Here is a 25,612-nt window from a genome sequence, read left to right as displayed (position 1 = left end):
AGAGGTTAAATAATCTGCCTAAGGTCACACAAGTAGTTACAGTAAAAGGCAGGATTCTAACTCGTGTCCCCTAACTTTAAGGCCAGTGTGCCTGTCACTATACTATGCTCTCATGTGTGACTTCTGAGCCAAGCTCTACCCTGCTTCCCGCCCCGCCTCACACACACACACACACACACACACACACACACACACACACACACACACACCCCTCAGTTAGTGGGGCTCCCTTCCAACCCCTTATTCTTAGGGAAATAAAGCCCTATAGTCTAGTGCTGGGTAAAGTTCCAGGGTTTAAACCTATAATGTTCTTCCTACATCTCCCAGACACTGCCTTCTCTCCCCTCTCTTTCCTGGATCCCATGCCCAGAATCTCTTAAAATAATTTCTCCTGGAGGCACCTGCCCTGGGTCACCTTCGACAATCTGCAGCCTCAGCTTCCACTCTTGATTGAGTTAAAGGAAAGAATGAGGGAAAAAATATTCACCTTCCCCTATTTCCCCCTTCATCATTTCTTGTCAGGGTTCCAGGGTCTTATCCCAAGATGTAGCTAGCCATCCCTCATTACCAGCCTCCCCACTCCCCCAATTTTAGAGAAGCATGCTTCCAATTTGGGAGTAATTAGCTCAGAAGGAATTTACACTTACAAAGCGGCCAGATTATGTAGCATAGTTTTTTGTCTCTCTCTCCTAAGGCTGGCTGTAGTACAATCCGTGCATGCACTTGGGGAAGAAGGAAGGAGGGCAAGTCCTTCACACACTGGCTAGCCTAAATGGCTAGAAATCAGCTCCCTTCAGCTTAGGAAGGACATTCATTGACAGACTAAAATACATTCAAGAAAAGTGGTTAAGACGACAAGGGGACTGGAAAGCATGTCGTAATTCAATTTGATTCAATAACATTTGATTCAAAATGATCCGTACCTACTAGGTACAAAGCACTGTGCTGCACTATAGATGCTGGGGAATCAGGGAAGGCTTTCCTGTGGAAGTGGCATCTGAAGCGAGTTCACATCATAGAGAGCAACATAAGATTTTAAAAATGCCTTATATGCATTATTTAATTTACTTTTCACAGCAACCCTGGGAGGTAGGTACTATTATTATCATCATCATTCCCACTTTTCAGATGGAGAAAGTAAGACTGATCCAGGTCAAGTGACTTTCACATGAGTGTCTGTGAAATGATTTGTTTTGTTTTTTTGGTGTGTGAGGCAATTGAGGTTAAGTGACTTGCCCAGGGTCACACAGCTAGTAAGTGTCAAGTGTTTGATATCGGATTTGAACTCAGGTCCTCCTGACTCCAGGGCCGGGGCTCTATCCACTGTGCCACCTAGCTGCCCCTGCAACACGATTTGGACTCAGATCTTCCTAACTCCAAGCACACTACACCATCTTGCTGCCTCATGAGCCAGATAAGAATTATTTGCTGTAAATGGGAGTGTTTTACCCAAAGAAGAAGCTTAAGGGGAGTGTGATGATCATTTCCAAATATGTCAAAGCCTAAATTTTAGTTGTTTTTGTTCTACCTTGGTCCCACAAGACAGAATGAGGAGTAATAGGGGATGTAAAGAAGTAACTATCAGTTTGATGTAAGGAAATCTTTCCTTTTAAGATGGGCCTTGGTTTCCTAATTTGTAAAATTGGGAGATATAGGTCTCTTCCAGTGATAAATACTACTTTGAATTCCCAGAGAAGAAGGCACTGTAGTGAGTTACCTGTCATTGGTGCTATTCAAGCAAACATCAGAGTGTCCTAGCTTAGGAGCTTGGAGGGACCTCAGGGTCCAGCTAGTCCTTCATTTTATAAATAAGGAAGCTTTTTCCCAGAGTCTTTCCCAACTTTCCCAAGGTTATACAAGTAGAATTTGAACCCAGGCCCTCTGAGCAAAGATTCATTGCCTTTAGATGACCTCCTGTCAGCATTGTGGTTGAGAAGGTTTCTATTGAATTTTGACTGGGGCCAGCTGACTTCGGAGTTCAGTAAACATAAATTTATTAAGCACCTAATGCATTCTTGTCATTTGATTAGTGCTGGGGATACAAAGAAAAGAAAAGGATAGTTTCTGATCTCAAGAAGTCCACAGTCTATAGTTGATTCTGAGATTAGAAAAAGTGATTGTGGACACAGGAAGGACTTCGTAGAATCATAGAATCTCACTCAATTCAATAAGCAGTGAGGTGGTGCAGTGGATATATGCTGGGTCTTGGAGTCAGGAAGATGTGAATTCAAATCCAGCCTGAGACACTTGACTAGTTTTCTGACTCTAGGCAAGTCCCTTAATGTCTATCTGCCTCAGTTTCCTGAACTGTTAAAATGTGGGAGGGTAATAATAGAACCTACTTCATAGGGTTGTTGTGAGGATCAAATGAGACATTATTTGCAAAATATTTAACATAATATGTAGTGTATTTTGTTGTTGTTATTCAGTTGTTTCAGTCACATCCAACTCTTAGTGACTCCATTGGGGTTTTCTTGGCAAAGATACTGCAGTGGTTTGCCATTTCCTTCTCCAGCTCATTTTACAGATGAGGAAACTGAGGCAAACCAGGTTAAGTGACTTGCCCAGAATCACATGGCTACTATCTGTCTGAGTCCAGATTGAAAACTCACAAAGATGAGTACTCCTGATTCCAAAGCCAGTGCTCTATCCTCTGGACCACCCAGTTACCCACCTACCACATAGTTGGCACTTGATAAGTGCTTGTTGTCTTCATTTCCCTTTGGATGAATTGAATTTTGGAATATTTGAGCTGGAAGGAGCCTTGGATACTACCTGTTTTCTATGTCCCCATTTTACTGATGAAAAACTAGGGCCCAGAGAAGGGAAATGACTTTACAGGACAAACATCTAGACACAGATCCAGAAATCATTCCCACTACTCTTTCCACCACACCTCCAGCTCTCTTTCTTGAAGAAAGAAAAGGTTATAGCTTATAGGGGAAGAAAAGAGGCTCAGGCTGGTGGGAAAGGACAGACAGATATCTGAGGATGGGGATATGTGACTATGCTCTTTCTTATAGCTGTGGAGGTAGTGCCCCCTACCCCTGCAGGGAAATATCCAGGGAGTCTGGCCATTATCAACGTGCTATTTAGCAGAATTGGTGAAGAAGTGCTCTGTCCCTGAAATTGGAAGCTTGATGTTCTGGGTAATAAACATCAGGTTTTTTTAACTGCAGCTTCAGGTTAACACAGAAAGTTGTGCTTAAAGAACAAAAATCCTGCTATTTGGTTGTCACCTCCAGGCCTGGTCTCCCCGTTAGTCTTAGACCTGCTGCTGTGCCAACCTTAGCTCCGTGGGGTTTCTGTTGGAACTTGTCATCCCGGCCCCCAAACCTGAAAGCTACTCTTTTGCCCTTTCTGGTACTTTGCTTTCTACCTCATTGCCTTTCTCTTTTTCAAGGCTCAGGTGTTCCTTCCTCTGTGAAGCCTCTCCTAATTCCCCTCCTTAGGAGGGAGACCTGGTCATTCTGATCTCCCCTAAGTGCTTTTCAAACTTTGATTTGCATCAGAATGATCTTTGCTATGCTTGTTTAGCCATTTCCAGTTGGGTTCTCTTTGTGAGGCCATTTGGGATTTTCTTGGCAAAGACACTGGAATAATTTGCCATTCCTTTCTCCAGTTCATTTTACAGATGAGAAAACTGAGGCAGAAAGGATTAAGTGACTTGCCCAGGGTCACCCAGCTGGTAATGAATCTTCCTGACTCCAGGCCTAGTACTATCCACTCCTAGGCTGCCTGTTCTGTGTGTGTATGTATGTATGTATGCGAGCATGCATATACATATGCAAAGATATATATGTGCATGCACAGAGGACAGCCAGTTCTCTGTGTGTAAAGATGCACATGTGTGTACATGTGAGTGTACACATGTGTGTATATATACATACATGTGTGGCTGCCTGTTCTCTGTGTGTGTAAATATCATCTATATCTATCTTATTCCTTCTCCTGGATTGCAAATTCTTTGAGGGAAGGGACTGTGCTGATTTTTCATCCACATATACTGTTCCCAGGGCCTAGTCCTGAGTTCCCTGAACTTTGTAGGAACTCAGTAAAGGTTCATTGATTGAACTAAATTTGGCAGGTGACTATACTTGCTCTCATTTAGCATAGGTCATAGGATCACAGAATGTCAGAATAAGAAGGAAATTAAAGATACCCTGGTCAGGGGCAGCTAGGTGGCTCAGTGGATAGAGCACTGGCCCTGGAGTCAGGGGTACCTGAGTTCAAATCCAGCCTCAGACACTTAACACTTACTAGCTGTGTGACCCTGGGCAAGTCGCTTAACCCCAACTGCCTCACTAAAAAAAAAAAAAAAAAAAAAGATACTCTGGTCTAAGGGTTCTTTGCCTGGGTTCACAGCAGTATCCATGGATAGATTCCAAGGGGTCCATTAACTTAGCTGGGTAAATAAAATAAAACACACACATATACACACATACATGTACACATACCCATACACTTACACATCTTTTATTTTCACTAACCCTTAACTGAAATGTATCATTTGCTTCAATGAATTAAAAACATTACTCTCTGTGTGACTCCACCAGATTGTCAAAAGGGTCCATGACACAGTAAAGTTGAAGAAGTTTTGATCTGCTCATTTTACAAGAGGAGGCTACTGTGTCCCAGGGAGGGGAAGTGAGTTTCTTAAGGGGTGCACAGGCAGAGGAAGGAAGGATACAAATGCAGATCCTGGACTGGAAACTGTAGTAGGTAGGAAGCTAGACTTGTAATCAGAAAGACCTGGATTCTAATCATGTCTCTGAAGCCATGTAACCACAGGCCAATCATTTAACCTCTTGAAACTTCAGTTTCTTCATCTGTGAAATAAGGGGCTTGGAACAGACGGCCCCTAAAGTCCCTGCCAGCTCTCTATCCATTATCCTAAAGGATCCTCTGACCACCCCACAGCTGGAATGCTCATCCTTATCTCTTTCATGGCCGTGTATACAAAGCAGGAACTGGTGTGTACTAATGTTCCTTGGCTGGATGTTTGCTTTGGGCTTCTCTTTCAAAGCCGCTAATTGACATCTTATCTGACAGCATCGTGGGGTACCAGGTCCCAGAGGAAGGCATGAGAGCCAGACCATTCCCCAGGTGAGCAGGAGACCTGAGACCAGAGGGTTCTGACACATACAAAACTGGGCTATAAGTAGGGCAGGGAGGATGGTGCGTTGGCTCCCGGCTGGCCGTTCTCAATCTTCAGCCAAGAATAATAGATACTCAAGCATTTACTGCATGGTTTTGTGCTATCGCTTCATATCCAGTAACCTGGATGTGAAAACCCAACAGGAACTGCATTTCACAGGAGAAAGAAATAGAGAGAACAAAAATGCAGGTCAAATCCCATTGCACTGGGCTTCATAATGTGTCTGGATTCTTCATTGACATAAATACTGCTAGAGCTGGGGAGCCCCCAGTGCCTGCAGCTGCTTCCGGCCTGGGATTTGACCTGTAATTATAATCCTTTTTCTTTGATTTTCTCTGTGAAAACACCAATATGCTGCCCAGGCTTAGAGCAGTGGGGGGTTGGGGGGAGAGTATAATATAAAGCTTCAGGGATTTATAAACACTGTGAAAATCAATTCTGTTCAATCCAACTAACATTTCTTTTGGCACCTACTATGTGCACGGGCATTGTGCTGGAGTTTAGGGGATAAAAATATGAAATATATCTGTATCCCTGACTCAAGGAGTTTGCAATCTGGCTGGGGGTGGGGGTGGGAGGAGACTGAGGGAAATGTGCTGTGGTGGTGGGAAAAGTAAGACATTTACACAAATAACTCTGATACAAGACAGAATGTGGCATCAGTATGGTAAAGTAGAAAGAATGCTGTCTCTGAATTCAGAAAACATAAATTCAAAGCTCACCTCTTATGGTCTCCTAGAGTGACTTTGGGTAAAGCCACTTAAGCTCCCTGAGACTCAGTTTCCTCATCTGTAAAACAAAAGGGTTGAACTAGAAGAAATTCCTTCCACTTAAAAATTGATGGTCCTGGGGATGGCTAGGTGGCACAGTGGATAAAGCACTGGCCCTGGATTCAGGAGTATCTGAGTTCAAATCCAGCCTCAGACACTTGACACTTATTAACTATGTGACCCTGGGCAAGTCACTTAACCCCCATTGCCCTGCAAAAATAAATAAATAAATAAATAAAATTTGATGGTCCTATAATCCAGGAGCAATAGGTGGGAGTTGCAAACAGAAGGATTTAATAATAATAACTAGAATTTACACAGCCCTTTACAAACATCTCATTTTATCCTTATAACAAGCTGTAAAGTAGATACTTCATCCGTTAAAAAAAAAGGAGGTTGGAATAGATGTCCCCTAAAGTCCCTTCCAGCTCTATATCCAGTATCCTAAAGGATCTTTTTTTATTTTTACAGATTTTTTACAGATGGGGAAACTGAGGGACAGAGGTGGTTTTTTGTTGTTGTTGTTTTTTTAAGTTTTTTTTTTTTTAAGTGACTTGCTCCAGGTCACATGGCCTTAAGTGTCTGAAACTAGGGTTGAACTCAGGACTTCCTGACTCCAAATACAATGCTCTATCCATCACACCACCTACCTTGGTGGCTAAAACTTCCTAACAGTTGTCCAGAAGTGTAATGCATGGGCACAAGAAGTGGTGGGTTGCCCCTCATTGAAGGTCATCCAATAGAGTTTGAATGTTAAACATGTAATGGTAGGGATTTCTTTTGGCTATGAGTTGGATTTGATGGCCCCTAAGTTCCTTCCCAGCTCTTAAATTGTGATCTTATTTTAAGTTTAGAGGAAAGGGAAAAACATGTTGATGGGGCTCCCAAGAAGCATTATTGACCACTTCTAGCTGAATAGATTAGAGATGGTTTCAAGGAGGAGCAGGTATTTGAGATGGGCTTCAAAGGAAGAAAAAGTTTTCAACCCATGAGTGCTGACTCACATAGCCCACTTTACCTTGCTGGCTCTGAACCCTTCCCCATCCCCCATTCTTTGCCCCATCTGTTTTCTTGCCACACTTCTGCCATTATTGTTGTTGCCACCCATGGAAATGGAACTCCAGAGATCATACCCTAGAGGAGTTAAAGCACTCAACTTTAGAGCTACCACTCTGGGGCCATATTGCCCTCCATGCTGAATGCCAACACACATAGCCCTCTATGTCTAGAGAGCCCCCAACCTTCTTCAACACTTCTTTGTCAGGTGCCTTCTTACCATTCCCCCCACTCAGAGTTTTACCTTTTGTTCTAGGAACAGTAACCAAATCTAGGGATTCATGCCCTCCTTGTGACTTACCCAACCCAAACATCCTTCATTAGCCTCTACCTTCCTGTATGCCTTGTCTCCCCATATTAGAATAAAAGCTTCTTTATTGAAGGGGTTGTCTTTTTTTTTTTGTCATTTTATCACCAGTAGTAAGATGCCTGGCACATTGTAAGAACTTAATCAATATTAATTCATTCATTCACTTCATTCATTCATATTCGTTTTTTTCATTCATTCAGTGGATAGAGATGTTGAGGAAGTCCATTCATTAGGCTGGAGAACTGTTTATGTAGATACACAGAGATGGGAGGAGGAAAGATGAGACAGTTTGGCCAAAAGGTATAACTCATAAGAAGGAAGAAGAAAAAATAATGCTGGAGAAGTAAAATGGAATCTAAATGTGAAGGACTTTTAATGCCGACATAAGAAGTGTGCATTTCATTCTGTTGGTGATGGTATTGGTATTTTCCTAAGTTTGGAAGTTAGGTGGGGAAAAGAAGAATGAGAATGGGAAAATTTGGGAGGGGAGGAGAAGTAGGTATGAAAGAAGAATGGGAAAAAGTGGTTGGGATGGGTTTAAAAACAGAGCGAAGGGGGCATCTAGGTGGCACAGTGAATAAAGCACCAGCCCTGTATTCAGGAGGACCTGAGTTCAAATTTGACCTCAGACACTTGACACTTACTAGCTGTATGACCCTGGGCATGTCACTTAACCCTCATTGTCCCCCACCAAAACAAACAAACAAACAAAAACAACAGAGTGAAGATATGACAAAGATAGGGGGTGGGGGGAGGGGTCTTAGTTGATCACAACATCAATCCACTTGTCTGCAGTGTGACTGGGCTGCCAGAAAGGTTAACTTGATTTGAGTCTACATCACTAGGAATCTGGAAACATGGGTTCTTTGACTTAGCTAGGTTACTTCCTCAGAGGATCTCAGTTTCCTCATCTGTAAAATGAGAGAATTGGACTACATTATCTTGAAGTTCCTTTCCAGGTTGAACACTTTCTGGTTTTGGTATATCATCTAGATATAGGGAGCTGGTACTAGCATTCCTTTATTTTTTATTTTGAATTTAACAAACATAAAATGGAGTGTTTCCAAATATAAAGAAGAGGAAAGTAGGATCATATGTGAAGCTGCAAACTTTTATGATGTATAGTTTGGTTTTTGAAATATGTATGTGTATATATATTTGACATTTAAGCATTACTTGTAAAGCTTTCCTGATTGTATTTTGTTCTGAACTTTCTTCCCTTCCTTTCTGTACATTAAGAAATGTTTTATTAATTCCCTTTTGCTTCTTCCTATTTTGATAACTCTCCTCTCCTCCCAGAACCTCACCAACTAAAAATTTTGAAAAAAGAAAAACAAAACCTGTGAAAGAAATAAGCATGATCAAGTAAATCAAATCCACACATTAGCCATATCTCAGAATTCACATTTCATTTTGTACCTTGAGTTCATCACCCCCCCTTCAAGAGGTAGGTGGCTTAACCCCCTGGAATCATGGTTGCTCATTGTATTGATGAGAATTCTTTGGTCTTTCAAATGTATTATTCTCTACAATGTTATTGTCACTATATGGCTTGTTTTCCTGCTTCTGTTTACTTTAATTAGCATCAATTTATACAAATCTTCCCAGGATTCTCTGAAACTGTTATTTTTGTCCTAATGATATCATTCTGCTCTGTACTAGTGAGACTATGCCTGAAGAAGGTCTAGGTCACACTTAAAGAGGGCCATTAATGGAGTGAATTAGTTAATTAATGCAGAGGAAGGTGACAAGGATAGTGAAAGGAACTTGAAACATATCCCATGAGGCTAGATTGAAGAATTATTGATGTTTAGCCTAGATAGTGGGAACATGCTAACTGTGTGACTTTGGGCAAGTTATTTACTCTCTCTGGCCTCCTTTTCCTCAATTACTAATTGAAGAGGACTAAATGATAACTAAGTTTCTTTCTAATTTAAATCCTGTGACCCTGTAACATATTGCCTTTTTCAAATGTTCTATGGGTATCATGTGAAATAGGGAGTAGACAATCTCATTGGTTCCAGAGAGCAGAACTAGGACAAATAGATAAAATCTAAAAAAAAAAAAAATCAGGCTTACTGATAGAGATAGAACACCCTGACACTGAAGATAATCAGGAAGAGGCTGAGTGATCACCTCTCTAATATGATGTAGACAGAAGTTCTGTATGATAAAGGTAGGAGGTAACCTCTGGAGTCCCTTTCTTATTTATGCATCCAGTCTTTTTCATATACAAATTTTAAGTTCCAAGGAAAATTCTGGGCCTCTGTTGGGGTGGCAGAGGGCATTGTGATTACTCCTCTGGTTTGGGTTCTCAAGTCCTAGCAAATACACTAGTGACTGCAGTGGTGTATTGAAACCAGTTTAAATGGGCTTAAGAAAATTGTTAAATTTTCAGAGATAGCATTTGTTGTTGTTTTTTCAGTAATTTCAGTTGGTAACTGACTCTTTGTGACCCCATTTGGGGTTTCTATGGCAAAGATACTGTAGTAGTTTGCCATTTCTTTAACTCATTTTACGGATGAGGAAACTGAGGCAAAGAGGATTAAATGAATTGCACAGGGTCACATGGCAAGTGTCTGAAGTCAGATTTGAATTCAGGAAGATTAATCTTCCTGACTTGAAACTGGGCACTCTATCTACTGCACCACCTATCTGTCCCAGAGTTAATATTTACACTTGGAAAATTGACAAACACAACAAATGATGAATTGATTTATCCTTTGGTTCATTGTCTAGATGTAAGAGAATAATGAAGAAAAAGTTAGTAATGCAGAATAAACTTAAAAGTGTGCTCTATATACTTTTTTCTTTTCTTGGAGAACCCATTGTTACTTACCGGCACATCATTGACTTAGAGTAAGAAAATCTAGGTTCCAATATCTGTCCTACCATTTACTAGCCTTCTGACTATAGAGAAACCATATAACTTCTCAGAGCCCTTAATTGCCTTAGCATTACTTGTTGTAAGTATTTGACAGGCTTATTGTGAGAGTTTGTGTCTCTGGTAGAAGTTGTAGTTGTGATACTGTGGAAAGAGCAATCACCGGCATGGGAATCAGAACACCTAGGTTCACATCTGCTCTCTCTCTTTTACTATGTGACCTTGGGCAAGCCATTTAGAAATCTGTTCCACAGTTTCCTCATAAGTAAAACAAGGACCAGATGGCCTCTAAAGTTCCTTCTAGCTTTAAATATATGATCCTCAGACAACAGACATGGTCTTGTTATTCAGTATTTCCAGTCATTTTCGACTCTTTGTGTTCCCATTTGGGGTCTTCTTGGCAGAGATACTGGAGTGGTTTGCCATTTCCTTCTCCAGCTCATTTTACAGATGAGGAAACTTTGGCAAATAGGGTCAAGTGACTTGCCCAGGGTCACACAGCTAGTAAGCATCTGCCCTATATAAATGACTATACAAATGTTAGGATTTAGTGGTTGAACTAAGGCAATTCACCTCTCTCTTCATGTAGTTCTTTTCTCATTGGAACATGCTCAGTATACCTTTCAGGCTTCAAAAGGCTACTATGAAAATGAAAACCCTTTATTGTACCTCCCCTAAGGGTAACACTTCACACTTGTCATGATAAGATAGGAAAATGGTCCTTCTGGGTCCTATGAGAAATGAGAGAGTTGGGGAAGGTTGCCCCATCCTCAGCAAAGCCTGAACTTGGTGACTTTTCCTCTCCTTCACACACTCTATGATCTAGCCCCAAATTCCTGCTTGCTGTTCCTGTTCATGATATACCATTCCATCTTTTTTAAAAAATGATTTTTAAATTGAATTTTATTTTATTTTCAGTTCCAAATTCTTTCCCTTTCCCACCCACTGAGAAGGCCAGCATGACAAAACTCATTGCAAATGTGAAGTCATGTAAACTTTAGCCATGTTCTGAAAAATAAAAAAAGAAAAAGCAAGAGGAAAAAAAATGCTTCGATTTGTACTCTGAGTCTGTCAGTTCACTATCTAGAAGTCGATAGTATTTTTTATCGTGACTCCTTTGGATTTGTGGTTCATCATTGTATTGATCAGTTATTAAGTCCTGAATCCAGGGCTAGGTGGCACACTGGATAAAGCAACTAGCCCTGTAAAATATATAGGGAATTAAATCAAATTTATAAGAATCCAAGTCATTCCCCAATTGAGAAATGGTCAAAGGATATGAACAGGCAGTTTTCTGATGAAGAAACCAAAGCTATCTATTCCCATATGAAAAAATGCTCTAAATCTCTAATGATTAGAGAGATGCAAATTAAAACAACTCTGAGGTACCACCTGACACCTATCAGATTGGCTAAAATGACAAAAAGGGAAGATAATAAATGTTGGAGGGGCTGTGGGAAAATTGGAACACTGATGCATTGTTGGTGGAGCTGTGAGCTGGTCCAACCATTCTGGAGAGCAATTTGGAATTATGCCCAAAGGGCGATAGGGCTGTGCATACCCTTTGACCCAGCAATCCCACTTTTAGGTCTTTTGCCCAAAGAAATCATGGAAGGGGGAAAGGGACCCACATGTACAAAAATATTTATAGCTGCTCTTTACGTGGTAGCAAGGAATTGGAAGTTGAGGGGGTGCCCATCAATTGGGGAATGGCTGGACAAGTTGTGGTATATGAATACAATGGAGTACTATTGTGCTGTAAGAAATGATGAGCAGGAAGAGTTCAGAGAAACCTGGAGGGTCTTACGTGAGCTGATGATGAGTGAGATGAGCAGAACCAGAAGAACATTGTACACAGTATCATCAACATTGAGTGTTGACCTACTGTGATGGACTATATTCTTCTCACCAATGCAATGGTACAGAAGAGTTCCAGGGAACTCATGATAGAAGAGGATCTCCAAATCCAAGAAAAAAAAAAAAGAAAGAAAGAACTGTGGAGTATAGATGCTGATTGAACCATATTATTTCTTTTGTTTTGGGTGCTGTTGTTTTTTTTTTTCTATTTTGAGGTTTTGCATCACTGCTCTGATTCTTTCTCTTGTAACAGGATTAATGCAGAAATAGGATTAATGTTATTATGTGTATATATATATGTGTGTGTATATATATATATATATCTATATGTATATGTATAGAGATATATAGATATAACCTATATCAGATTACCTGCTGTCTAGGGGAGGGGGGAGGGAGGGGAGGGAGGGAGAAAAATCTGAAATTGTAAAGCATGTATAAATAAAAGTTGAGAACTATCTTTACATGTAACGGAAAAAATAAAATATCTCATAAAAAAAAAAAGCAACTAGCCCTGGATTCAGGAAGACCTGAGTTCAAATCTGGCTTCAGACACTTGACATTTGGCATGTACTAGCTGTGTGACCCTGGGCAAGTCACTTAACCCCCATTGCCCTGCAAAAACATTAATAATAATAATAATACATTTTATATTTATTTTATGTTTATTCTTGGTTCCAAAATTCCTTCCACCCTTTCCCCTACTCACCATTCTATCTCCTATCATCATTCCCTTGTACAGGCAGTACCCCATTCTTGAAATCCACTCCCTCTTCACCTCCTGCTCATATAATCCCTTTATTCAGTTGTTTTTTAGTTGTGTCCAATTCTTCATTTTACAGATGAGGTAACTGAGGCAAGTGACTTTCCCAGAATCACATAGCTAATGAGTGTCTGAGGCCAGATTTTAACTGAAGTTTTCCTGACTTCAGGTCTGGAATTCGAGCCACCACACCATTGAGCTTCCCCATAGAATCGCTAGCTGCCTTCCAAACTCAGCTCAAATGCCACATTCTACAAGAAGCCCTTCCTTATCACACCAGTTTCCTGTGCCTTGTCCAGTTACTTTACCAGGACTTTATAAATATTTCATGTTTACTCTGTGCCTCTGTTGTTGCCCTTAACAGAATGTAAGCTTCTTGAGGGTGGGGTTGTTTTGTGTTTCTTTGTGTCTGTAGGGGCTACCACAGTATGAGGGATATAGTAGGTCACACTTGTTGAATGGACTTCCCTTAGATCCCTGAGTTCTCAGGGACTTTTCAGTATTCCTCAGTGCCACTTGGGTGGGCGAGGAGGGGGAACTTGCTTGACAGCTGAGGGTCTAGCTATGAGAATTCCTTTCAGGACTGGGATAAAGGGCAGATGTCTGAGGCTGTCCTTCTTTAGGCAAGAGTATATGCAAAGGAACCAAAACGGAAGGTGGGAAGGCACTTATGACAGCCCCATTTTGCTGTAGGTCGGCTTGGGGCTTCAGTAAGTTTCTCCCTCCTGCTTGGGGACTATAGTTGGTGTATATAAGCAGGAGCAGCCTGGCCCCATGATCAGAGATGGAGTGTTGGAAGAGCCGAGGATAGGGAGCCATGGGTTGAGCAGTGGGGCTGAGTTCCAGGGGGAGGGAGAAGTCACCTGTAGCCTAGAGCAGAGTATCATAGGATGGCAGAATTGGAAGGGATTTTGGAGATCACCTATTCCAAACTCCTCCCTCATTCTATAGATGAAGAAACAGAGGTCCAGAGAGTTTAAGTGATTTGCACAGAGGTCTCACAGCTAGTAAGTGCCACTGGGCAGAATCTAAACTATAACTCTTCCAGAGTCCAAATGCAGTACTCTATCTATGATACCACCTAGCAAAGGCATAGAGTCATAAACTGTTAGAGAAGGAAAGGACTTTAGAGATGAATTCTTCCAAGATCCTCATTGTACCAATGAGGAAACTGAGGTCTAGGGAGGTTAGAAATTATTTTCCTGTCATTGCAGTCTGACAGTGGTAGGATTTGAACCCAGGTCCTCCGACTCCCAAGACACTGAATGCTCCTTCCCCAGTATCACAACCACGAATTAGTACTAGCAGAGAAGAAACCCTCATATAAAACCCAGTGAAGTAAGTAGTAGAAATATTATTATCCACACTTAACAATTTAGGAAACTGAGGTCCCTTTGGCCACCACAGTCAGGCAGCTAGTAAGTAGAATATGAATGCAGGTCCTTTGAGTCCAAATCCAAGGCTCTCATCTCCCTCCCTTTGCTTTCTTCTCCCCTCCCCACCCAGTCGTTGGTGATTCAGGTCATTCTCTTGTTCAATACTTGCAGACATCCTATTTGGAGGAGGGCATGGCTGCCGGGTTTGGGACTGCTAACAAAGTCTCCAGAGAGTCCCTACCTCCTGTAGCTTGGGGAAGATCTGCAGATGTTTGATGGATCTCCTGACAGCTCCTTCTGTGATGATATTGTATTTCCACTGCAGTGCTGCCTGCCTCCCTGCCCTACTCCCCCGTCACTCCCTTCACCCCCCTCTTAGCTTTTTTTCTGGACCAATACGGGCAAGCCTGAACCCTAATGATACCCTGCTGCCTATTCTCCCTCCTAGGATTCCCCTTCCCTCACTGGAAGATTTAACTCCCCGAAGCCCCTGCAAAGACAACAAAAGGCAAGATGAAAATAGAAATGCAATTCTTGCTATGCTAGGCTCCCGACCACCAATTATTCTGATCTTCTGAGTAACACAGTGAGGATTACAGTGAGTTATAGGAGAGGGAAGGAGTCATTTGGACACTCAGGAGAAACGTGCAAACTTAGGCAGCATCTTTCCTACTAAAGGCTAATGCACCAGTGTGTGAGTGTGTGAGTGTGTGTGTGTGTGTGTGTGTGTGTGTGTGTGTGTGTGTGTGTGAGCGCGCGCTATTGCTTAACTGTGTGGACATTCCTATAATGAAAGCTCCCATTTCTGCAGTGCTTTGGGGGATTTGCAAAGCATTTTCCTCAGAATAAAGTGCTTTTCCTTTTTTGAGAATGTAATAGTCCTAGTATAGTCATTTAGTCTCTCTCTCTCTCTCTCTCTCTCTCTCTCTCTCTGTCTCTCTCTCTCTGTCTCTCTCTGTCTCTGTCTCTGTCTGTCTCTGTCTCTGTAGTCATTTATATATCTATTTAAGGTTTGCAAAGGACTTTCTATATTGTTTCTCATTTGATTTTTCGTGACAACCCTTGAGGTAGGTGTTACTATTATTCCCATCTTACAAATGAGGATATTGAGGCTCAGGATCTCAGAGGCCAACCGGTCCAACCCCCTCATTTTACTGAAGAGGAAACAGAGGCTGAGACTACCTCAAGGTCACGCATATCATAAGTGTCAGAGGCAACATTCAAGGTCAGGTTTGCCTAATTCCCAATTCCATCACTCTTTCCTCTACCTTCTCTTCCTTTCCTTTATAAGATCTTTGAGAGTAGGAATCATTTCATTCTTTGTATTTACACATCATCACCTAGTAAATAAATGCCTGCTGATTGACTGTTTGAACAATTCTATGGGGTGGGTAGTCCAATCATGATTACCTCAGTTTTACAGATGAGCAAACGGAGGCTTGCCCAGGATCACACAGCTAGCAGGGAGTGCCAGAGTGTTGCCAAAGCAGAGATTCACACTCAGGTCCCTTGACTCCCTGGCCAGTGATTCTTTCCCTTGCCCCATACCACTCCTGGGCATCTCTGCCTGGGCCCACGTTCACGTTCGTCTTCCTATTGTCATTTGTACTCATAGCCCCTCCGCTTTGCCAGGGCAGATGTTGAACAAATGTTGGTGTCATAACAATAGGTTCTGCTTGAGCCCAAAGCTAAATGCATCTGAAGAGCAAGAGGGGGAAGAAAAAGGGAGGGAGGACAATGCTTCCTGCTCTTTTTTTGTGGTTTGTGTTTGGGACACAGCTGTCTGCATTTCCTGGTTTGCTCTGGGCATAGAAGCCTCTCAAGGCTGCTGGGACATGACTGCGGTTGGGGAGAGTGAAGCATTCTTCATTTTTCAACTTCGTCCACTTGCTCCTCGTTGTTTTTCTTCTACCTCCTTTTCCCATTGGATCTCTTCCCATTGCTGGCATTGGTGAGGGGAGCAGGAAATGGGTGCATTAGTTCTCAATACAATTCAACTCAATAATCATCTATTAAGCACAAAAGACATTCCCTGCCCTTATGGAGTTTGCAATCTAATGGTGGAGACAACATTCAGGCAACTGTATACTAAGCTAACTATATACAGGATGAATAGGAAATAATTAAGAGAGGGAAGGTACTGGAATTAAGAGGGGTTGGGGAAGGCTTCCTGTAGGACATGGAATTTTAGTTGGGACTAAAAGGAAGCCAGGAAGGTCAGTAGTTGGAACAGAGGAGGGACACCATTCTGATCCTTAGAGACAGGCAGAGGGAGCAATGTCTTGTTCTAGAACAGTCACGAGGCCAGTGTCACTGGATTGAAAAGTACACATTGGCGAGTAAGAGAACTGGAAAGGTAGGAGGGAGCTAGGGTATGAAAGTCTTTAAATGCCAAGAAGAGCATTTTATATTTGCTCCTGGAGGCAATAGGAGCCCCCGACAACTCGAAGCATCTGCTTCTGGTTCCTGTGATCACCTTTATCACCACTAACTCCAGAATCGGAGAACCTTCAGGTTCAAATCTTACCTCTGATACTTATTGGCTATGTAACGTTAGGTAAATCATTTAACCTTCCTTGGCCTGAGTTACCTATTTTGACAAAATAAGAGTTGAACTAGATCAGATGTTAGACACAATACTAAGCTCCAGAGTGGGACCAAACCAGATTAAAATGTTATTAGGGGGGCAGCTAGGTGGTGCAGTGGATAGAGCACTGGCCCTGGATTCAGGAGGATCTGAGTTCAAATCCGACCTCAGACACTTAACACTTACTAGCTGTGTGACCCTAGGCAAGTCACTTAACCCCAATTGCCTCACCAAAAAAAAAAATGTTATTAGGAATATGTTGCATGACTTCACGTGTATAATGGGTATCATATTCTTTGCTTTCTCAATGAGTGGGGGTCAGGGAGGAGCTGGAGGGAGAAAGAATTTAGAATTCAAAATATTTAAAAAAATTTTAAGAATAGTTAAAGAATTAAAAAAAATGTTATTGGGACATATTGAACAGTTAGGTGGCACAGTGGATAAAGTAGCAGCCCTGGATTCAGGAGGACCTGAGTTCAAATTTGACCTCAGACACTTGACACTTACTAGCTGTGTGACCCTGGGCAAGTCACTTCCCCCCTCCCACACACACATACACAAATACAATAGAATAAAGATAATGTTGATATGTGATTTTCTAAGTCAATTTCTCTTTGAGCTTAACACCACTAGACTAGGCACCCTCTGAGAACCCTTCCAACTCTGATTGCCATGACTATATGACCCTATGTTCTACAGTCCCATGAACCTGAGGGATCCAGGGGCAATACAATGTCACAGATTGAAGGAACATCTGAGAGCTTTTAGTCTAATCTCTTCATTTCCCCCCCTCACCTTTGTTAAAGGAGAAACTGAGGTCCCAAGAGGGGATTGACTTGACTGAGGTCATATAACAAGTTGGTAGAGCAAGTAACTTGAACCCAAGCCTCCTGATTTATAAACTAAAACTTTTTTGTTATATTATATAAGTTGTGGGCTAATGAATAAGTGGATAGATGAATGGATGGACGGATAGATGGACAGATGGGTGAAGCTTTATCAAGTGCCTACCATGTGCAAAATACTATGCTAAACACTGGGAATACAAAAATATAAAAGTAAGGCAGTCCTTGCCCTCAAGGAGTTCCCATTCTTTTTTTTTTTTTTTCAGGGCAGTGAGGGTTAAGTAACTTGCCTAGGGTCACAAAGCTAGTGTCAAGTGTCTGAGGCTGGATTTGAACTCAGGTCCTCCTAAATCCAGGATAGGTGCTTTATCCACTGCGCCACCTAGCTGCCCCAGGAGTTCCTATTATAATGAAGGAGACCACACATATGGAATATTTCAACTGCAAGTCAGATGGAAAAATCCCATGTTCCTTAGGATACAAAACAGATGGTAATGTCTTTAATGTAATTTTTACTGATAAAATCAGATAGCTTTTTTATATTGAGCCACTTGCCAGTGCCAACGTGTCTTTGGTGACAAGAACTTTCTTTCCTGGGTCTTTAGTAGCTGTAGCTGCAGCACCCATGAGAGCAGTGGCCAGGCTGCGTCTCCACAGGGGCTGCTTCCCAAGGTGATGGCTGAGGGGACTGGGCTTGAAGTATTGTCATGCCAAAGGCTCTTGGTTTCAGGGTCTTGGGTGAGCTGTCTCTAACAGGGTGTGAGAGGAGATAATGGTCAAGGTGATGGTGGGGACTTGCCTGGCACATGCTGCCCACTCTGTCCTGCAGGATGCTTTGCTGCTTGAGCTATATTGAGCCAGAGCCTGCCCTGTGCATGGGTGTTGGTTGGTGGGAATGGCTGGCCTCTTATTCAGAGAATTTGTGCATCAGATGATGGTGGTAAGAACTGCACTGTGAGGGCAATACTGGTGGGGGGGGGGCCGGGAAGGGGGGGATGGTGCAGCTTCTCCCAGGACTCTTGTCTTTATCTACTTACCGAAGCCCCTTCTCTACAATGATATCTCTCCTCCATGTTGTCTGAGAGGGTTGGGCTGACGAAAGGTATGGTGGTTTAAGGAGGGGGCACTGTTATTCCCAAGGCTCTTGGGTTCTGGATTATGGACTGTCTCCTTAGAGGACCCCACAGGAGATGGTGGTCAAAAGGATGGTGATAGTTTTACTTGCCTGGCGCGCACTGGCTCCCATCTCTTCCCCAGGGTGCCCCATGAGGCTGGCTTCCCTGCCCTGTTGTCCAATTAGCATTTATTACTGATGGTGGGGATGGGGAAGGTTGGAGAGAGGTACCCCTGGAAGCGAGAAGGTAAAAAAGACATCATGCTTTGTGAGAGGCTCCGTATTGCTCTGCATTTCCCTTTCATAATGAAAATACCATTATGCGTTATGCTTTCTACAATGCAGAGGCTCCGTAGGCAGCTGGCAGCCCCTGAGGGCGGCGTTCTTCTTCCCTGCTCTCCTGGGGGGCGGAGCTCCTTCCCCTTGGTACATCAGATTTACAAAGAAAAACATGGAAACCCCAAAAGCTTCCATTTCTCAACTCCTCCCTTGATAAGACATCTGGGGTGGAGGCCACCTAAGCAGGCTTTAGGCTGGCTCCTTAATCCCAGACTTTCCTAACAGAGAGATAATGAGAGAGAAGAAGAGGTAAGGCTGAGGCTGGGGATTGGAGGGAGGGGGGAGTGGGCTGGTTGGAAGCTTTGGTAGGAGGGAGATTGTTTGCTATAGAATCCTAAGAATAGCAGGCCTGGAAAGGACCTTAGGGGCCACAAAGTTCAACTCCCCTTTTTACAGGGAAAGGAGTTGAGCCCCCAGAAGAGAAATTGACTTACCCAAAGTCACACACATAGGAAGTACAGAATATTATTATTAATAATGAGTTCAGAGGAAGATACTTCAACTCAAGGCCCTTCAACTCTTGGGTTTATGTTCACCGCTCACCCCACCCCACTATCACACCCCATTGCCTTCTTCATAAGACTGAGCATCACATGTATAACTTATATCTGATTGCTTACCATCTCAGGGAGATGTGAGGGGAGGGATTTTGGAGCCCAAAACTTTAAATAAAAATGTTAAAATAAGAGAATGTGAGCACTTTCCTGAGCAGGAACTGTCTTATTTTTCTAACTCAATGCTTATCGCAGTGCTTTGCACACGGTACTTAATAAGTGCTTAAGTACTTAATTTTTTTGTTCTTGTAAAAAATTAATTCTGAGCATCTTTGGAGTTTCAAAGTCCTACAATAAGAATTATGTTATCCAATCGCCCCAATCTACCCTAGATGGTAAGAGGAGCAGAGAATTATACTTTCCATTTCCCAGATGGGGAAACTGAGGAATGGAACAGGTCAACATCAGTGACTTGTCCAAAGCCGCAAAATGAGTCAAATGGCAGCATCTGAACTGAAACCCAGATCTCCTAACCCCAGTCCTGGGGTTATTTTATCAGTTGCTATTTTTTCAGGGCAGTTTAGTATTCCATAGCTAGAAAGGACACAGAAAACATATCCTTATTGGTTGCTTACTTTTATCTCCTATCTTCATTGTCAAACTGAGAGCACTTTGAGAGAAGGGGCTATGTGTCCACTGTGAGAACAGGAGCTCCTCTCAGGTAGAAAATGCTATCTCCCCTTGAGAAATCGTATCCATGGGAATGTCGGTAAATGTTTAACAACTGGCTCTCTGTGAAAAAAAAAATTATACACAACTTCCTTTAAGTTGAAGCTGAGTTATTAACACTTTCTCCATCACTTTCTTAAGTCTATATACTCAACAGAACAATAAATCAAGCCCATATTTGTAGTATTTCTCAATTTCTGAGGTGTAAATGTTCACACTGAGAGTTTAACAAGTGGCTCTGGTTAGAGCTGGCCCCATCCCTATCACTCCCTAGAAGCAGGGACTGTGTCTCCTTCCATCACAATAGCAGTTCCTTGTTTTTTCCTCTTTGCTCCCCCCAAGCAACTAGTATAGTGTTCCAGCTAGTACTTGTCAGTGACTGTCAGAGAAAAGACATCAATATGATGAGTTTGGGGAAATAGCTCCTTTGAGGCTGTGTTCACAGGATGGGGGTCAGTGACCCTGGAAAAGGGAAGGCCAGAGACTCCACTTAATAACTGTCTCTATGAAGACCTGGGATAGCCATGTTGAACAGCTGTTTATCTTTCTCTCTCCTGAGGTCAGGCCTAGGGGAAGGGAGGAAGGGAAAAAGGGAGGGGAGGAGGGTCAGACTACTCAAGAAGTGATGTACTAGGAGGATAGGATAAGGGATTGTATATGCATTGTATGTTTGGGGGATGTTCAGGGTGAAAAGTTGTATAATGGGGCATAGGTATGTGTGTGTGAATGGAGGATATGATCTGTAAGGAGACTGAGTGAGAAATTGTCCAGTGAGAATGGGGTGAGTAGTTTTGTTTCAGAAAGGACAAGGTGGGCAGTTATGGGTTAGAGAATCCAGAAACCATGCATTGTGTGATGGTTTGAGAGGTCCTGTGTGTGAATGGAGTGATGGGTTTCATGTAAGGAAGAGACGAAGTGGGGTATATCAGTCAGGGTCTTATTTTGAAAGGTTTGAGGTTTTGTGTAGCAGGGACAGAGGGGGAAGTGGACTGCTGAGAAAATTCTATGTAGGGAGGATGGAGTGAGCAGTGATGCTGTTGGGGGGATGGGGCGGGAGGTTGTGTATTTTCAGGAGGGGGCGGGATCAGAGGACAGCCAGATGTGAGGATTTTTATTCATAAATGGCTGCATCTCTGTATCTAATTGCACCCATTGTGTTTATGATAATTTCCTTTGCCAGGGTAGGGGCAACTCCTCCTTTTTGGAGGCGCTCCAAAGGTATGAGTTGCCAGGGAGGGAAGGAAAGAGGGAGACTCAGGTAGGAGGTAGCCAGGAGTGGCAGAGAGAGTAGGAGGAATTGGCGTGGACTAGGATGTGCTGGAGGAGAACCTGCTTATTCTCTGAGACTGAACCTGACTCCAAGACTCTGTTCGATTTACTGAAGACATCGTTTCTTCTCTCTCTCCACCCAGTCCCCACCCTACAAATCACCCCCTTTGCAGATGGTTGAGTCTCAAGATCGACATCATAGTGGATCACAAAGAGCCATCGGATTTGGAATCAGTTAGACCTGGGTTCTAATTCTGGCTCTGACATTTGGTAATCATAACAACAGCTACTGACATTTACGCAGCATTTTTAAATTGTACAAAGTGCTTCACATATTTTATCTCATTTAATCTTTGAAAATAACCCTGTGAGATAGGTGCTATTACCATCTTCATTTTACAAGTGACAAAAATTAAACTGAGAGTGTGGTTTGTAAGCCAAGATTCGAATCCAGATCTTTCTGATTCTCAGTCCAGTGCTATCTCCACTACTTCAGTGTCTTCTGTGAACAGAGGAAAGCCACTAGTTATATGAGCCTCTGTTTCCTAATCTGTAAAATTGGGATAATAATACTTATATCACCTACTTCATGGGATGGTCAGGAAGATGTTTTGTAAAAGGGGCATATAGAGAAGATCAGATCTATAACAGCCCAAGGAAGTGTGTGTTTGCATACATACATATATACATGCATACACCCAACCACATATTTGTATGTTTGTATATATGTACATATATAGATATATAAATATATAAAGTATATTTTATATATTTATAAATGTCTGGTGAATGGTCAAGGCAGTTAGTCCAGCTTTATATTGATTGATCAGCAGAAACACCCAGCTCTGTTATCACATCTTCACCCTATCTCCTTTTTCAACTGCTTCCAACTACTCCTTCCCATTCTTTCCTCACTCTTACTTTCCCCATGTGTTTGGAGATACATGGTGGGGAGGGGGCACAGCATCAGGAACACAATTGCCCCTTCCATCTTCTGTCTGCTTACCAGCAGTCTTTCTTCAGTATCAATGCTCCCTTGGATCAGTCTTCTTCAAAGAATTAGCATCTACTAACTCCAGGATTGTGGGTTGACTCATGATGTAATGCTGAAGTAGGCATCTGGGTGGATTTGGATTCTAATCTCATTAACCACCTCTAAGATTCAAGTTCTTCATCTGTGAAATGGCGTTAATTGTAGCAACCATTTCACAAAATTGTTGTGAGGATCAAATGAGTTATTAATAATAATAACAATAATAATAAGTAGCATTTATATAGCACTTAAAAGTTTGCAGATGACTTTCCAAATGTCATTTTTGAAAGCAGGTGCTATTATTATCCCCATATTACAGATAAGAAAACTGAGAGAGACAGAGATTAAGTGACATGCCTAGGGTCACATAGCTGGTAAGTATCTGAGATGAGATTTGAAGACTGGTCTTTCTGACTTCCTCAGGCAACTAAATGGTACGGTGGATAGAGTGCTGGGCCTGAAGGGAGGAAAATTCATCTTTCTTTCTGAGTTGAATTCTGGCCTCAGACACTTAATAGCTGTCATTTAACCCTGTTTGCCTCAGTTTCCTCATGAGCTGGAGAAGGAAATGGCAAACCTCTCCAGTATCTTTGCCAAGAAAACCCTAAATGGGATCACAAAGAGTTGTACACGACTGAAAACAACTGACCCCCCCCTCCACCCCCTTATCCTAAGTCCAGATCCAGCACTTTAATTATTGTGCCACCTAGCTGCCCAAGGAAGTCAGGAAGACCAGTTTTCAAATCTGACCCCAGATACTTACTAGCTGTGTGACCCTGGGCAATTCACTTAACCCCAATTGCCTTAAACATCCAGGGCCATCTCCAGTCATCCTGATTTATATCTTGCCACTGGACCCAGATGGCTCTGGAGGAGAGAGTGAGACTGGTGACTTTGCACAGCCCTCCCTCACCTAAATCCAGTTCACTGCAAGTCATGACATCACCCCAATGTCATGGTCTTCTTTGAGAATGAAGGACAAATGACAACAACATTATTGCACCACTGAAATGATGTGTGTAAACTCATTTGGAAGATTTAAAACACTATGAAAAATATCAGTTATTGTTACTATTGTTTATTGTTGTTGTTCTCCTCTATTTGGCCAACAAATAACAGGAATATGAGGTAGTTACAGAGTCCATTTTTGTCTAGATTAAGGCAGATTTAGAGATCCTCCATTTATGGATTATTCCCAAATCCTTGTCAGCCTAAATTCTCTTCCCCTGTCTAGCTAAGAGGTCTGTATTCTCTTTTTAGCTTTCCCCCTTATCTTTCCCATCAATTCAACCACAAATTCCCCAAGATCCCTACCATCCGATGAGTCAGGCTCTTTTGCTCCACGAAAGTAGGTATTCTCTTTCTTTTAAACTGTCCCAGAACCAAAACTAGGGTTGGGTAGCTGGGCTTTTCCCAGGGGATTAATATGTGATGGGTCCCACTTCCCCACTGTGGTTCTCTTATGGTCTATAGCACCCTTGCTCTCTTGCCTGGCCCTAGGTTTCTATTCCAGGGTCCCAATGCCTTAGTATCCCTGCTCTCCCCTCCTGACACCCTCCCCTAATAATCTCTAACTTCTACAATTTAAGTGCTCAGACTCTGATGGGCAGACCATCCCTTCTCCTGGGATCATTATATTAGAAGGGTGTAGATCATCTTCTTTGCTCTGATTCATGCCTTTGGGCCTGGAAGACGCTCTTTGTTTGGGGGCAGAGGGAATCTGTCCTGTCAGTGTCGACAGGTGATCTTTCCTGAATCTCTCCCTTCTCTGATCTCCTCCCTTAGGGTCCTCCTCAGCATCAGTGTCCCAGGGGCTCTGAACAAGGAGCCTGGGACATCCTGGGGTCCCATCTCCCACCTCAAGGTGTTGTTTTGGAACTTTGTGTCCCAAGGTCTGCGGTCTCTCTTTATCTGCCCGATTCCTTGTTTGCCCCTTATATAAACCTCTATTCTGCCTCCCTCTTCAGACCTGAAGCTCCCTAAGCGTAGGCCTGTAGATCCCCATAAGAACAGGTGCTCCATTTTCCCAGGACTGGGACAATGGAGGGATCTTCTTCTCTATCCCCTCTTCTCAGAGTCCCTTCTCCAATGAAATCTCTCCTGAATATTATCCTCTCCACTGACGCTGCCAGGTTCACATAACCTCACACCTGGCTTAGTGCAATAACCTGCTGGTTGTTGTCCCCTCATTCCAGTCCATCCTCCAATCAGTAGCCAAAGTTATCTGCCTGACCTGCAGGTCTGACCATATTAGTCCCTCTTTCAAATAAACTCCAGTGATTACCTCCAGGACCATATGTAAAATTCTCTGTTTGGCTTTTAATGCCCTTCATAGCCTCCCCCTTTTTCTACCTTTCTGGTCTTCTCCTGCATATTTTTTTTGGTAGGGCATTGAGGGTTAAGTGACTTGCCTAGGGTCACACAGCTAGTATGTGTCAAGTGTCTGAGGCCAGATTTGAACTCAGGTCCTCCTGAATTAGGGCCGGTGCTTTATCCACTGTGCCACCTAGCTGCCCCCTTCTCCTGCATATTTTACAATCCAGTGGCACTGGGCTCCTTGCTGTTCTTTCTACAAAACACTTCATCTCCCAACTGTGCATTGTCACTGGATGCCCACCCCCTGCCCCCAGCATGGAACTCTCTCTCTCTCTCTCTCTCTCTCTCTCTCTCTCTCTCTCTCTCTTTTTAACTGCCTAGTTTTCCTTCCATCCTTCATATCTCAGCTAAAATTTCACCTTCTTCAAGATCTATCCTCCTTAATGCTTTCCCTTTCCCTTTGGAATTATGTTCCATTTATCTTGTATATCTAGACACAGCATCTGGTATAGAGTAAGGGCTTAATAAGTGCTTGTTGACTTGACTCCAAACACAGGGATGTATTGCATGCTAGTGACTGAGTGATGAGCCTGTGTCCTTTTCCAGTCTCTTGAGGATAGCTCAGGTGACTGGTCACATTCTGTTAGGGAACAGAACTGAAACACTTTTCTTTCTCTCTTCTCACCTGACTCCTCTGTCCTGGGCTCACACG

The 25,612-nt window shown here is 42.6% G+C and overlaps 1 protein-coding gene across 9 annotated transcripts in view; it reads left to right on the top strand.

Moving 5' to 3' along the window:
* The window catches only part of LRFN2 (leucine rich repeat and fibronectin type III domain containing 2), a 543,138-nt gene that overhangs the window by 72,658 nt on the left and 444,868 nt on the right, over positions 1-25,612 (top strand). Inside the window, exon 1 of one of the 9 annotated variants that reach the window (XM_043964824.1) lies at positions 5,027-5,106. The exons of the other annotated variants lie outside the window; for them this stretch is intronic. The gene's annotated coding sequence lies outside the window, so the exon portion shown is untranslated. Of the gene's footprint in view, positions 1-5,026; positions 5,107-25,612 lie in introns of those variants that run through there. 9 annotated transcript variants of the gene reach the window in all.

Source organism: Dromiciops gliroides, chromosome 4 (genome assembly GCF_019393635.1).
Source record: "Dromiciops gliroides isolate mDroGli1 chromosome 4, mDroGli1.pri, whole genome shotgun sequence".
NCBI lineage: Eukaryota > Metazoa > Chordata > Mammalia > Microbiotheria > Microbiotheriidae > Dromiciops > Dromiciops gliroides.
The sequence above is the reverse complement of the archived record's forward strand: the minus strand, read 5'-3'. Positions and strand labels throughout refer to the sequence as shown.